The sequence below is a fragment of the Agelaius tricolor genome, unplaced genomic scaffold (genome assembly GCF_023055355.1).
Source record: "Agelaius tricolor isolate 1412-34295 unplaced genomic scaffold, bAgeTri1.0.p SCAF_7, whole genome shotgun sequence".
NCBI lineage: Eukaryota > Metazoa > Chordata > Aves > Passeriformes > Icteridae > Agelaius > Agelaius tricolor.
Window position 1 is genome coordinate 29,858,319 of NW_027269267.1, and position 16,637 is coordinate 29,874,955.

Below are 16,637 nucleotides of genomic sequence, written 5' to 3' on the forward strand. Positions count from 1 at the left end.
ACTCTGCCAGCTGGCTACCATCTTATGCCCATGGAATCATGCAAGGGAGTACAAAAGGGCAGAAGAAAGTTAAGTTTTGTCCTTTTCTGTCTTGCCAAAATCACAGCATTCTTCTTAGCAGAGGACACAGAGTGAAGCAATAAGACAAAAACTTCACATTGGGCTAGATAGGAAGTCTCAGTCTGGAGAAATTTTTCTGTGGTGAGTTGTATCACTGTCCTTTCCTTCTGTTTTATGAAAGTGATGTGAAACTTTTTGAAGTGACTCAAATATGTGGCTTTTAATCCCCAGCATGAAAACTCCATCTAACATAACTTTTAACCTTGCAAGTTGCTTCACTGGCCATGTGGATGCAGTGCCATTTTCAGTGTCAACAATTGATGCTTTGACAACAATGGTGTTGGACTTCCAGAGCCCAAAGCAGGAGTTTCTTCTTGAGAAGTCTCACTTTGTCTTTTTGCTATAAGTTTTGCTATGCCACTGTTTGGCAGTGGGGTTAGGAGATTTGTCACCTAAAGAAATAGAGCCAAATATTTGCTTTGAATGATTACAGCTAAGACATCCTTCCACAACTGTGTGCTTAGATTATTGTGTACTCCTTGCTTATGAACACTGAACATATTTCAGTGAACAGAAAATATACTGTCCTGGTATTCTAAAAAAATAATTTACATTCACAAATTAGCTTTTATGCTGTATTTCTCTGATATAAATAGTAAAACACACTTTTCTACTTTTTGGAGTTTTTTTACTGCTGTAGCACCTAGAAGCCTTTAAGCTATCTCCCACTGTGGTAAACTTTCTTAGACAGCATCTGTTAAGAGATCTCTTACATTTTAAATAAGCAAGTTGTGGCTATCTTTCTTACCTTTGTATGTTTAACTGTATTTTCTAGAACTATGCAATTAGAAGGAGGGTATGAGAATTTTAACATTCAAAATCCAAACCAGAGAACCACATCATCAGACGAGACATCTGGACAACTTAATAAAAAGATGAGAGACCTCTCTACTGATTTGCTCCTGGACTACATTATAGATCTCTTAACACTTTCCTAGTGCTTCCAGAAGAACAGAGAATAAAAAATATTCTGTTGTGTTTCAAAAAAAGGTAATTAAAAAGAAGGGTATCTAAATATATATTTTATACAAAAATTTTCATCTGTATGTGTAGGTATCTATCTATTTACATATCTCACCCACAAGATTTTCGCAAACACAAATACATTGAAATATATTACTTCCTTAAAAGAATTATTTTCTTAAAAGTGAAAGTTAATGGAACCTGAGCACAAACATGCCATTTTTCTCCAGTGAGAGATAGCAGCTTTCAGTAAAGGATTAAAACAGATGCTAGCTTGTCCTGACTTTGAACCATTTGAGGTGAGTTCTATATCTCCTGATCCACAAGCTACAGCTACAGTTTTAGTTATTTCACATCACTTGATTATTGCCACTTGGGGATACCACCAATGTGACAAAATGACCTTCATGCACAGAAAATTCTAACACCTACATTTTAATGTGACATCTGTTCTAATACCTGATGAAAATCAATAAGAATAACTCCTCAGAAGTCAACAACCACAAGAAAAAGAGTATCTGTTGCAGGCTTTTAGAATTTTTTTTTATTTCCCAAGACTGGAGGCACTTGAAATTTTTTTGTTTTGTTCAGTGGAAACTAGTAATAAAATGTGATATTAAAATGCATGTCTTCAACCACTCTGACTGAAGGAATTAAAAAGTTATTGGGCTGAATCTCAAGACCAGGTGGACCAGATACATCAGCACAAATACACCAATCCACATAAAAAGACATGTAAGTATGATTGAGATTTAGGACAAAAGACCTATTCAAGATATCCAAGACACACAGAAGTGCTACTATAATAAAATTCTTATCTGATTTTCATAGAAAAAATAGATGTTCATTTAAAAAAAGATTGATTTTTACCAAAGATACAAGAAGACACTACATTTAGCATCCAGCATGTTTTTCTGGTAACAGAGCAATCAAACATGACCAAAAAGGTCTACTCTCTTCTATTTTTTTCTCTTGAAACTAGAAATATTTTCTTTCACTGGTGTCTAGAAGATCCAAAACACCTCTCTGCAGTCAGTATTCAGGAGACACACAACATATGGTTACTGAAAACTGGCAAGAGAACAGTTTCTCATTCTCCAGTCAGGCATTCATTGAAGATGCTCAGAGGACTAACAACACAGCAAATACTTCTTCTTGCTGATGCACTTTTTTGCTGTAGTGGCCTAGATAATCTTCTGATAAAAAAGGCATTTGAATCACAAAGCTCATTTTTTTCAAAGTCAAGTGTTCAATATGCTTTGTTTAAATTACTGTATATAACAGCAAAATTGAAGAAGAGTCTTGTGAGCATTATCCTTGCTTTTCTGTTTGGGATTTTTTTTTCAGTCATCTCTGTATATTTTTACAGATGGTGCATTTTTGCATCTTTACACTCACTTCAGTCTAGTAGTTGAGGTCTTTCTAGAAGCTCATGTGATATTATGATCTGCAGAAAAAAAAGCCAAATATAGTGTTTCTAATTCCACAAATTGAATATATATATAGAATTTACAGGAAAAGATTCCAAAACAAGAATCAGAGCATTAGCCACATGTTTTACTCTCTGAATCTACCAGTCCTTGCCTGCCTTTTTCTGAATCCAAATAAATTAAGGGTTTTTACTGCTATCAGAATTCCTTTTGTTATGCGTACTTACATAATTTCGAGTTATAGCCCTGTCTTCTTGTACTATAGTCCATACAGTACCTTTTTGGTAACTGAATTCCAATAAAAAGGCACTAGTACATCCTAAAAACAGTTGGTAATATCAGAAATTCTTAAAATGGTCTTATTGCCATTGTTGTAGGCTTAAAGGTGAATAGTGACCTAGACAAAAACCTGACCAAATGAAAATTAGGCTACCCTTACACTGAAATACAGAGTGGGAAAATTACTGAGATTCTATCATCTTGGAAGTATTTACAGCTTTTTAAGAAATGGCTTGTAACACACTTCTTTCCTTGAATAGTACCAAAAAAACCCCCCAAAACAACAACAAAAACAAAAACAAAAAAACCCCAGCGAAACAAAACAAAACAAAAAAAACAAACCCAAAAACAACTTCAGAGGAAAAATACTTTCGTTTCCCTAGACCTGATATCTTCAAAGACAAGGCTGTCCTCAGCCCTTTAGCAGGCACACAAAGGAGTGAGCCAGGACACAGGCCATCCCATGTATATCCTCAGGGAAGAGCCATTGGTGACCCACTAACTGACATTCAGTTGGCAGATCCATGAAGAACTCACTGGGAAAATGTCTGCAAACCTACCCAAGGAGCTTGTGGATTCTCCCAGACTGGACATACCCAGAAGCCATCTGAAGAGGGCCTTGAGCAACAGCTCCAGATAGATCTGCTTCAGCAGGAGGTTGGACCCGATGATCTCCAGAAATTCCTGCCAATCTCTGCCACGCTGTTTTGGTGTGATTCAGTAACTGTTAAAGCCCTGAAATATCTTACATCCACAACCAATGTAATGTAGTATAGGAGGTTTGATAGGCTCCTGTCAATGGCCTGAGATTTATGCCTAAAAAGAGAGGGTAGAAAACTTGAATGAGTAGAGTAGGTCTTTATGGCTGAGATCTAGAGGAATAGCTTTCCTACATCTCTCACATTTTATAAATGGCAGTAGAAGAGCTTTCTATCTGCTCAAAGGCAACCTGGTGGAGTTCATTTGCTAGAGTACACGCTCAGACGGGAAGGAAATGTTCACGCGGGGTGATAAAAGAGGTAAGTGGCAAATTCTTTAACCACTTCTCAAACAAAACACAACTGACTTCAACAGTGCAGAGAGATTTAATGTTTGTAACAAATCAAACATGAACACTAATCTGATGTGTTAGCATGCATGGTGTCTACAAGCCTGGGATCATCTATTTTACTTAAGACTGCCTAGTGCTATAGATGTACTTTCTAGCAATTTTCCCCCCTTTAAAACAAAGGAATATTGTTCCCATTGAATATTTGGCAGATGTTTTTTCTTTCAGTTCCTAAAATGAGCCACCTTACAACATTTCAGAAATAGAAGGCTGAGCTTCTTTGTTGACTCTACAGAAAGATCAGACTTCAGAAAGACGCCTTTATGTAAGACTTTGTGTAATGATTTTCCTTCCCACTTCTCTGCTCTGGAAAATAACAGCTTTTCTGTCAAGGGTTTTGTGTAGTTTTGTGAGTAAACTTATGCCTACACTGTAGAAAGATTGCAATGCCTGTGTACAATCATAAGCATTCCCTTGTGAACTCACAGGGTAGGAAAAAAATGTCGATGAAAGAAATATAGAGGAATAAAAAAGATAAGAAGATAAGTCTACTGTATCTTTCCAGATCTCTCACAGGTGTACGTTAAATTTCTTTGGAAACCAAGGTAAAAAATAAATATTTAGTACAAGACAAACTATCAGAAAATAATATTCAAGTAACAGGAAATGGGAAATTTTCTCTCAGAGATTTCAGAGACTCCAACATTTTTTATAAATTTCTTTTTATTTCTTGTAAACTGAACAGAAGATACAAAAATTACATGTTACAGGATAAGTGGATGCTAATGTAAGCGGTCACTTACATTAGCATGCTGAGCAGCAGGTCCATTTGAATGACATAAATGGTAGCTTAACAAAATCTGGCACAAGCCCAGTCTTTCAGAAACAAGGTGCCTACTCCACACGTGGAGTGAGGACTTCCAGATGAATCATCAGTGGGAACTGGAGATTCTGAGAAGGGTTTCTGCCAAGACCTTTCACCTTCATTAATAAAAGGTTGTTGTTAAATTGACAAAGATTGAAAAAAGAAATTATCTGAGGCCTGGAAAACCTACTTTATAGTAAATGGGTAAATCTGTTTCCTTTACATAAAAAGGTTAAGAAATGACATGACAACAGTCTAAAATTACCTGCATTATTTCTTGTAATGGAGTCTTTAATCTAGTAGATAAAGGCATAATAAGAAGGAACTGAAGCTACATAAATACAAACTGAAAATAATCTCTGATTTTTAAGAGTAAATGAAAATTACTTATTGAAACAGATGTGGTGGTTTCTCTGGAACCTTTTAAAATCAAAATAGATATTGTGATTTTTATCTTAAAGTCTGACACATATATAAATTCAAAGGCTACATAAATAGTAGAATAATTATATAATATATATATATGTAAGTAAAGATATTGTATATTAGAAACAGTTGTTGATATGGACTACATGAAAAAAACACTGAAAATTGCCACTATTTAATTTGAGTGATACAAAATTCTACATTAATATCAGTGTTAGTACTATCTGTTCAAACTGGAGTTCATTTTTATTGCAATTCAGAGTTGAACAAAGAGACTGTCTTCTGTGGTAAAAACAGAGCTCTTTCAATCACTAGGGGATATGTGTTAATCAAGACACCCCTGCATGATGCAGCTCTATTGATCATTTATTTGCATGGATGTGTATGGTAAAACTCCATCAGTCCAGATTTTTCTTCTCTCTCAGCAGTTACACTATGTCAATAACCAGGGAGCTGGGAGGAAATTAAAATGCTCCATACATTTTTATCCATATGTGAAGGTGTGGTGTCTGACCCTTGCAGGTGCCTGAGATGCCACAGGACTGTTCAGGCTAGGGAGTAGTTATGTTCCCTTGGTGCTCTAAAATGCTCCTTCCTTAGCTTGGACTGGAAGCTCATGTGAGGCCACCCAGTCAGAGCCTGACAGCTGAGCCTCCAGACTGCAGTCCTCGCTGATTTAACCTGTCAGTTTGTCTCCTCACAGCCACCTTCAACATAGACATCACTCAATTTTCAGTAGACCAAGCTGCAATCTGAGCTCAACCAAACACTCTGGAAATCAAACTGATTTGATCAAACCTGGATGTTTGGCAAGTCTGAAATAAACAGACTGTTATATTGGTAGTACAGAAGAAGAAAATATAGACTAAAAAAGATGAGACAGAACAACTCTCAGGAGTTGTAGTACTGGCTTTTAAGCATTTGCTACATATAAAATAATGTGAAAAGTCATACAGTCCAAATCCCATTAAAAATACTGCTTCATCTGACCCATTTGGAGTGCTGAGACAGTGAATAGATCTGACTGCTTATTTAGAAGTATTACAGGCGTTGTATTGCAACAACTGATATAAAAACACGCTATCCCACGCTCCCACTTTTCCTGCTATTTGCCAATTCGTAATTACAGTATGTAAATACACAGCAGAATGGGTCTTTGGTTAATCAAATTGATTTAATTGCTGAATCCCTACAGATGAATGTGAACAAAGTCTTCTCTTTTCTCATTTTTTGTTGGCAAAACATAGCCACACAAATGATAAAAATTCCACCAGAAATGGGAATGGGATTTGAATAACTCTCTTACTGAAGCACTGCTAGAACACCTGTAGTCAGATTCAAAAGACTTCAACAAGGTAATTCCTCATAATTTTAGACCTGTAAATTATGACATACCCTAGAGAATTAATTAGGCCTTTGTAGATTATCAATGTGTTTATGTCTACTTTTTATGGAAACCTGGCATTGTTTTTAATTTTATGAATTACATAATTAAAAATGCAATACCAAAAAAAAAAAAAAAAAAAAGTTGCAAAGGGTTCACCAGATATTCTCAATTGTCCATAGTCTGGATATAAGCTCTTGTGATAGTAAATATCACATTTAGTACATGGCATATTTAGCCATAACATTATCCTGATTGCTTTTGGCAGGTAACTGATTCATATAATCTGAAGAAAGAAAGCCTGGAGATATCCTTGACAAAATAGTGGGTCATTAAAATCTGATGACTTCATGAGCTAGTGGAAACACATGTAAATTTCAGAGTTTTGGACCTGCATTGGATGTATTCATGCTACAGACCCAGGAATTTGAAATTTCCCCAAGCTGGGTTAAAAGCTTTCCCAGGTCCAAGCACTACAGAAAAGCCAGACACATTCCTGTGTAAGCTTTGGTAAACCTTTCTTTATGTTAAGAAGTCATGAGTGCACACTTATGTTAGGATGGTAGCCTGAAGGATTTGGGTACCAAAATCCCAGACCTATTGCCTGCTATAAATGAGAAGTGAAGCCTCAAACCCGATATTTGTGATAAACTAACCCCACTTTATATAGAAGCTTTGTCTCAATCCCATCCATCAATTCCATGGATGATGAATGCTGTGACCATTCTTGTACATTATACAGAGGGAAAGAGGAGTAGTAGTAGTAGTACTACTACTACTAGTAGTAGTAGTAATAGTAGTAGTAGTAGTAGTAGTAGTAGTAGTAGAAGTAGTAGAAGTAGTAGTGGTAGTAGTGGTAGTAGTAGCAGCACATATTTTTCTTCAACTGTTCTTTGAACAAAGCCAGCTGTCACTGCATACTGGGTCCCATTCCACAGGCAGCTGAGTGGGCCTGTGAGAGTTTGCTCATCAGAGAATTCTGAAAGAATATTGTGCCTTGATAAGGTTTGGCACATGTAGGGTTTAGACTTTTCTGCCCTGCTAATTTACTAAGCTGTTTCTAAGTAAATATATGTTTTATAGATCTTTAAGGTCTGGTTCAGTTCCACATCCAGAGACCTGCATTTAGATGTCTAAAAGTATCTGCCTGCATGTGAGGTGGAAGACTGGCTTCCCACCATATTAATTCAAAGCCTAGTAAACATGGTCAGGTGAGTCTAGAGTGCTCTTTGGTTTACCAAATGAGATGTTTCCTTTACACTGAGTTAACTGAGCCTTGCTGACTAACAGCTCAGTTTATTTATCTAGACAGATGCATTTGAGGTGCCCTGATAGCTTTCCTGGCCAGTTGCTATTAGTCCCATAGACCTCAACTCCTCTGTTATACCAGTCAGGTCTGTGCAGACATCTTAGGTACTCTAGGATGCCTAAAAATCATTAGCTGAATATGGTTTAATATTTGAGCTGTACCCCAGGCTTATACTGTTAAAGCGGCTTTGTCATAAGCATACTTGTAAACACTTGCATCTAGGTAAATTAACCTAGATTTCTGACTCTGAAGGTTTACTCTACTGGTAAAACTCAGGGGTTAGTTACTAGCTGACACAGTTTTCTAGTTAGGCACTGATAAGTCTTATTCCAAGGCACCTATTGCCCTTAGTCAGCTCTGTCCATAAATCCTTGGAGTAAGCTCAATCAATTCTAGACTACCTGAGCCTTGAAACAGACTCACAAAGGTCACTCATATTTCACAAATAATGCCATTGCTAACTTTTGATCTCAGCAGTTCATGGGTACACTGATTTAAATGCTTATTATACATTTCTTTAAGACTCAGGATAAAACCGCTGCCAGATTTCAATTCTAAACAAAATAAAATCCTTTACATTGCTTTTGTATTTGCTTTGTGTGATAACTACCTTTTCAGCCTATTACTAAACTCAATTAGAAATTCTTACTTGTGCTGCAGTGCTTTGCTGAGGCTAATGAACAAAGTTTCATAAAATCAGCTTGTGACCATGTGATGACTATTAAAACTTATAAAAGCCTTAACAATTATCATAAGGAAATCAGCATACTATGGCATTGTTAGAGGGTGCATCATGAACCGAAGTACTTCTAGCTCATCAGAGCTTTGCTTGTTCATGCTGGAGCACAGACCTGGTTTTAAGCAAACAGATGGAAATACAAACCTCTGATATTCCTATTCCACTTTGTGCAACAAACATGTTTAGAAAGAGCAATTACATTGACCTTGAAAAACTATTGCACTGTACTCTGCACTCAAATTCCTTCCTAACTCCCTTTTCTATCACATTTTATCAGTGCTATTTATGAAAGCAAGTTGTTCACATTTTAGTTTTTAAAAACTAGTAAAATAACTGCCACACACTGTTAAGACAGTTTTATTTCAGATAAATTAGCAGCTTTTAGAAGGCTTTCATAATTTTCCTCCCTTCCACCCTACTAGTAACACTATACTATTACCTGCTGCCAGCCTGGATACTTATCCATTCTGTTGGTGTTTTCTGCCTTAGTGTCTCTTCTGGCAACAACCAGAGTTGGCCCCTCATAATTGTCCTTCTCCTTCAGATTCTGGCTAGAAAACTGAGAGTGTTGTAGCCAGGCTGATAATTATTTCACAGTGGGACCTTCCAGTACTATTCAGAGATGCTGAGAAACATTTGCTTTGGAGAACACCAGACATGCCTGGAGACTTACACACGCTATAATTTTTCAGCAGTCAGAAGCGTTCCTAACATTCAAGTCTTTCTGAAATTCTGTTTTTCCTGCTAATATCCAATATTTGGTTTATGTCTTATTCCCTTTGTATCTACATTCACAGACTGCCTATTTTGTGTATTGTAGCAGACAGTGGGACCAGGATAGTTCTTCATGTAGGTCTCTACATGTGAACTGTTCAGACTAGGCTTTCCTTAGAGAAAACAGATATCCATTTTAGCTTGTGCTTCACAAAGTCCTCAAAGAAGGTCAGATGAATTGCAACTTAAAACTATGAATTAGTCTCCATTGTCACGATTGTATTTATTTTAACTAACAGAAACATATATATACATACTTCAGATGTCTATATCTATGCAGGAATTTGACCATAAAACGAGCATAAGCTGTCCAGCAAAAATCATATGACCTTTAATAATAAATTTTGCATATAAGTAGATAGCATAATAAAACATACAAATAAAAGCAGCAAATTTACTGTCTAGTCCTTTATATTGCTTTGCTTTCTCCACCCTGCCACAAAACACCTGTAACTTCTCTGTTGTTTACTTTTTTTTTTCTGGTGTTGAGCTTTCATTGTCCACTGAATACTTCAACACTGAAAGTATTGTGCTGAACCTAGCAGCCACTCAATGAAGTAATCCAACAGCATATTATAGGTGCCTACAGAAACAGAAACATCCTGGCCATAAAAAATAATGCCCTTGAAAAGCTATTTGGAGAAACATTTTGTTCTCTTTAGTCTTTCAGAATGAAGATGTGTTGTATGAGGTATTTTATACATGCAAATGCTTCATTTTCTTTCTTTAAGTCTTTATAGTACTATTTGTTTTCAAATGAGTTTTGTGGTTGTTTCATACAGGGAATGTAAAACCCAGGGCACATGTCACTATTCTGTGGTTTGCCATATACTTTTCTTTAATAAATCATCATTGAAGATGTGAACAAGTTTAATTTCACAATGTAAATATTTCCCTTTCCAATTTGTGTGTTTGTATGTGTGTGCCAAAACCAGATTTTTCTAAGAAGCAATCATCTAAAAACCCACAAATTTGGCACAGCATGAAGCTGTGCCAAATAATACTCCCATGGAAAAACTGCAAATGATACAGACCATTTATATTTATGAATCCTGAGCTCGATGTAATACCTATGTTTTTATTTAACTTTGTTTGGAAGCCATGTTCAGAGATTTGTGGATTCTTGGGAACATAATGATGTATATGGATCATAAATGACCCTCCTGCTGTTTGTCTGCCCAGAACAGACCTTTGGGTAAATAAACAATCTCAAACATAACTAAAGTATTGGTATATTCCAAACTTCAGGGAAACTTTGAAAACATGAATACTGGAAAGACTATCAGTTATACAGAGTTATAGAATAAATTAGTTTGAAAAGGATCTTTAAAATCAGAGAGTCCAGTCGTTGACCAAACACTCACTCACAACCATGACATAGTGATTGGTAAGTGGAAATGCTAGTGGAGCCCACTGCCATCCACCTTTTGAACACAGCTGTGCCATGTTTTACAGATTACAGCCATGTTAACCAGCAATAAAAAAGGGCAGTTGTCAGACATGCTCCACAGGAATAGTTGGAAGAGACGGGCTCTAGCAACATGGATATCTGCTATGCCTCATCTTCAGCTCATGTAAATTAGAGGTGTCTCTGCATTGTGCTTATCTGTGAGAGTGGCAAGAAGCCATGTGATTTTTGGAACTGCTTTCACTGCCTATTGGACTTCAAGTAGAGCACTAAATGGAAGGATTCTGTTAGTGCCCACTAATCCAGCAGGGAATCACAGACTTCTGATTCAAGAAGAAAGAGAATTCATCAATTGGGTGATGAATTTTACTGTGAAGGGGTTATGATTACACATAAAAAGACTCACCTTATTTTTATTGAGTTTCTTTCTGTTGTGTCTGAACCAGTTTCATCTGATATTAACTGGATTTATGTCTCAGTTACTTGCTAGAACAAAAATTCTGTGGCATAAATGGCCTTCTAACACACTAGAAAAAATGGATTAGAAAATACAAATCTACTTTTTTGAAGGTTCAATGTAACAAAAAAAAAATCTTTAATCCTGCTTGCTTGTTTTATGTGCTGGAAACCAGTGAACCTTAGACTGTACTAAGTTATACACCTCAGTCACAAGAGCAACTACACAGACTAAAACAGCTTTTGTGGGATCTGTACAGCTGCAGCTCCCATTCATCTACTGTCTGAAGTCACCTCCTTTATCACTAACTTGGTGTCTATGCACTACCCTGACATTGTGTCTCTACTACTTCTGTGACAGCAATAAAGACATATTCTAGAAGGAACACAGCTGACATGCTCTAAGTGTGTTCCAGTTACTGTGTCCTTTCAGACAGTACAATGGAACAGCTAAATAAAGGCACAAGTTCAACCATTTCCCAGTGCTGTGCATCCCAGCTTCCTCAGGAGCAGAACCTGTGGTTCAGTCTGTGCTGGTGACTCTCAGTTCAGCTACATCGGGGCAGGCCAGACCCTTTAATCTTCAGGGCTCACTGTCATAAGTGAGACTTTAGTCACAAAGTTTTTCTGAAAAAGACCTCACACCCTTTCCCCCCAAATTCCAGACAACACTGGTCTCCAAAAGTCTAAGAAAAAGAAATCACTTTGCCAGTTAGCCAAACAAAACTTGAAGCTTTAGGAGAATATATATCAGGGAGATTTCACGTTTTCATTCTCTCAGTCATACTTCTTCACTCTTGCTCCTTACAAATTGTTATGTTTGGCCACATTGCTGGATCTGCTCTACTTCAGCTCTTTTGGACTCCAGGAAATCTATAATTATTATTTAAGAACCAGAATTTTGTCAAAACAGTACAGCCCAATTAATCTTGTTTCTTGTAATAAATCTAATAAAATTGAGGTTTGGAAAACATATTCATGTTTTGAGCAGTAGAAATAAACCACTGAGGCAGACTTAGATGTCCTCTGACTAGTTAAAGCTTTTTAATGATCTAATTTGCCCTAGAGCGAGCAGTTACCACCATTTTGGGACACTGTGATTTCCAGATGTAGTAGCCACAGAAAAGGAAAGCTCCAAGAACAACACAATTTGTTTGGCACACTGATGTTTAGGTGATCAGTTTTCATTATCAGACTTGGTGATTATTTTCAGAACTTATACCACAGTTACTAACATTGTTTTTATTAAACAGAAGACTGCCAGAAGCAAATTAATAGCTAGGTTTTGGGTTATTCTCTGTTCTTAAAAGTAGTTTCATTATCAGATAATCAGCTAGCAAGCCACTTGCACTAGCTCTACACATAGACCCAGATCTTCCTGTGACTGGCTCATGCACCGTCCTCCCCAGAGATCCGGAGTGCCCCTTGCAAGAACAACATTTACTAATCAGAGTAAGGCACCACAGGCCAAGTCTCAGCATAAAGCTCTGAATTCCCATCCTGTGAAACAGTGTCAGACATATTGTGTATGTATTTTACTGAATGGAATTCCACTAAATCCTGTACATCAGGGTGTGGCTCCTCTTAATAAAAACAGATTAACTTCACTTGTGTTTTATCCAAATAAAAAGTGCAAGACTAGGGGGCCTATTCAACAGAAACAAAAAGTCCTAACTCCCCCTTGCCAGCCAGAAATCTGCCTATCAGAAATGCATTGTTATTAGAGGTAAGGAGAGAGCCTTGGCAAGTGCAAATACACTGTAACAGGAAGTCCTTTAGCCTCTTAGAAAAGAAATTTCAGTACTGACAGAACCAAGACTACAAGAGCATCCACACAGATTCTTGAAATTAATCCTTCCTGATTTAAAGTGGAAGACAGCAAAATTTTTATTGAATCGTCCTACTGCTCTCAAATTATAATGTGCTCTACTAGATTGCAGGTCAGTCACACCAATCTGGAGGATATTATTTTTTTTCCCTTTCCCCCCCACTTATTCTTTTCACTCCGACAGCACTATTGATGAAGACCTCAGGAAAAAAATACCAGTGCCCAAGACACTTTGATGGCCTTTCCACTGTGTAATTATACTTACTCTTGATAACACTAAAGACATGCCTTATTGGTAGTGGCACAGGCTGCTTTCCTTTTCACAGAGAGATGGATTGTTTCTGCAGGCCTTGATGGCCTTCAAATTATCTGAGCACAGAAAAGAGAGCAGAGTGAATTTTATTTTAACTCATTTTATTTCTAAATTTATTTCCCAGTAGCTAGAAGGTGATGACTGCCCCAGCAGTCAAGTCAATTGTTATCTGTGGGACTTGATTATGTTTAGACCCAGTCTCTCATTTTGAGCAAGACACAGTTAATGAGGAGAGAAATGAAAAGTGCATTGAGTCACAGTGTGTTTGTGGTAATTTGTGACACATTCACTCCACTCAGTTCTTTGTTTATTCCTTCCCCCCTCCAAGCAGGTCCTGTAGAAAAAGGAACAGATAAGCGAATTCAGTGGTAGACAGTTAAGGGTGTTGAAAGTAATGAATCTATATCTCTCTATCTCTTTCCCCATTGTTGGCAGTAATTGGAGCAGTGTTCATCTATACAGTAAAATGCCAGTGAAGCCCATCTTAATGAAACATCTTTTTTTCCATTATTTTGCAACACATTTTTCATTGACACAGCTAGTTTTTATTTTCACTATATGCCTTTTTTTTTTTTTTTGCAAGCTCTTTGCCACTCTTCTAAATAATAGTCCATTAAACAGTTCACAGTGTGTGTTCTGTAGAAATGTAAAAAAGTGATTGGATGATACTAATTAAGGAGAGATTTTGTTTCCACTTACTGCAGATCAATGGTGGGTTACATTAAAGCTGCATTTTTGTGATGAGTTTAAACACAAAAGAACAGCTGTGCTAAATACATATTTCAAGGCTTACAGGTAGGTCAAATAAATCTTTCTTTCTTTGCTTGTCTATTTTAAAACTATAGCAAACTGTATGCAAAGAATAGTAGGAAAATAAAAAAGGCAAAAATTTCACTGCAAATATTTTTCACTTGTTGTTACAGAAACAGCTAATTCAGGAATGCCAGTTGCAATGCATTGAGATCCTGTTGGTTTTTAATTTAATCTATAGACTACTGTGCATTAATTTTAATGAGACTTTTTTCCTTCTGTTTTCTACAGTTGCCACTCTAAGGTATTCCCTCTCTGATTTATGGCAGTGCTAGATACAGGAATAAAATATATTAGTGAGAAAACTCTTCCTGTATTTCAACCCACAATTCTTCCTTTAATCCTAAATTATTCTGAGCACAAAATGTAACCAAAATCTCCATACAGAGATATGTTCATATGCAAAGAAGAGTGGCAGCTCAATCCAGTCAGATCAATTAAAATAAGAATTCACTATTCGCTGGCATTCCTTGATCAGCATGAACAACAGTCAGAGAAAATTCACCTGGTTGCCTCCAAGTAACGTAATGAATCCTGGAACATATATGACAAGGAACTAAAAGAGAAAATGCTTTTCAGGCACTTGCTCTAAATATTAAATGTACAAAACTGTTTTAAAATCAGTTCACTCTATTTTAGAAATGTATTTTCTTTAATATAGGATTCTATATAAGGAAACTATAAGCACCCTGGTTTTATCCAGTTCATTTCAATATCAAAAGCACACAAGAATTTTTGTTCGCACTTTCCTTGCATTTCAACAGTTTACATCCCAATTCTAAACCACTATTAGCAGACTAGAATAACATGAGTAGGCTTTGTATACCATGGACTAAGGAAGGTGCCTGATACCTTTGATTTTGTAGAAACCAAGGTCACATCTAGATTTACTATTATACAACCAAAGTTTGTATGAAACAGATAAAAAGGTCCATCTTTACTGGTTTAAGTTCAAACTATCAAGTTAGAACTGCGTGCCTTTCATCAAATCAGGTTAAATCAAAAGTCAACTCAGAATTCATAATACCTTTGTTTCATGTTGAAATCTGGGTGGTCTCAAACTCTTGAAAGGAATCATATATGCTAGAAATAGACTACACTCTGGATGCGCTCACTTTTCAAAGAACATTAAAATTATCACTCGTGATAATTTTAAGAAAGTGTTATTTGTGTGTACTGTGCTTTACATTTTCTGCACAAAGACAAGAACATGCATGGCTAGCGTGAAGGCCTGCTGTGAGTCTGAAGACTGCTTGTCTATAAACATATGGACAGTAGCACCTGAGCTCCATGCCTCACAGTGGGTCAGTTACCTGCCTTTTCCACAGGTGGTGTTTTCCTAACATCGTGATTGAAACGCCTTTATCTTTTACACACCTTGAAATACAAACAATGCAATTTTACAGCACATTTTTGGTCCAGAAGGGTGCTCTGTTTAGTTTGTGTATCAGCTGACTGATCCCATGACGGAAATGGCTATTCATTCATACAATGTGAAAGTTTGTAGGATGTGTTATAGAATTTAAAAGCTGTGCTGGGACCAGGCAAGGTTCAGCAAATGCCTATTTTCAAGAGTGACATCCACTCTTGAAGTGAAAACAAAGACAGTGGGAAAGCATTCTGCTAGTTACGGGGCACACTTCCAGTGAATAAAATGATCTTTAAAACCTGCACTACTGTGCACCCCACGCTGCTTTTACTGCTGCTATGAACTGGATAGATTAGGGTGAGTAGAACAATTTTTAGTTCAATTTTGCTCAGTGTGTCTGTAGTTGTAGAATCCACATGTATAGAAACTCTTTATTTAAGCATGGGTTATAACTGGTATTCTCACAGCAATTTATAAAAGGAAGCTTCTCCTGGTATAATTCATTAAAAATTAATCAACCTATTTCTGTGCAAATCTCTGTGACATGTGTTCTTTGATGCAGTGAGTGCTGAATAGTCTTTTCTTTATTATGAAATGACACAAATGGAACTTTCTAATTGGCTGTCAGTGATGTCATATCCAAGTAAACGCACAAGTTGGCTTATTTCTCTTATTACGAACATTCTCCATGACAGACTCTGAGTTTCTGGAGAGCTCCTGTTCCTCTTTGGTAGTTAACATCATTTTGCTGGGACAATTACAGTTATGCCTCTGTAATAGGATAGAAACTTGCCAGCATGTTTTCATGTGTTTGCATATGGGGGATACTTTTCTTTCTTTTACTATGTTCCCCTACACAGGCCACCCTACAGTGCCCACAGAGGCAATGTGAACCTTACCAGTTGAAACAAGCAACAACTTTCTTAGCCATTCTTTCAGGGTTGTCTTTTTGGGTGGTTTCATAGATTGTGTCAAAATCAACAAGAAATGTGGTCATGCTCATATCTAACTCATAGTTAACAGACTTCATATAATATGCAGCAGTTTCATCAGCACAACCACAAAATGTTCATAGCCAAGACACATATGGAAACAGTGAGATTTTGTCCTTGTGGT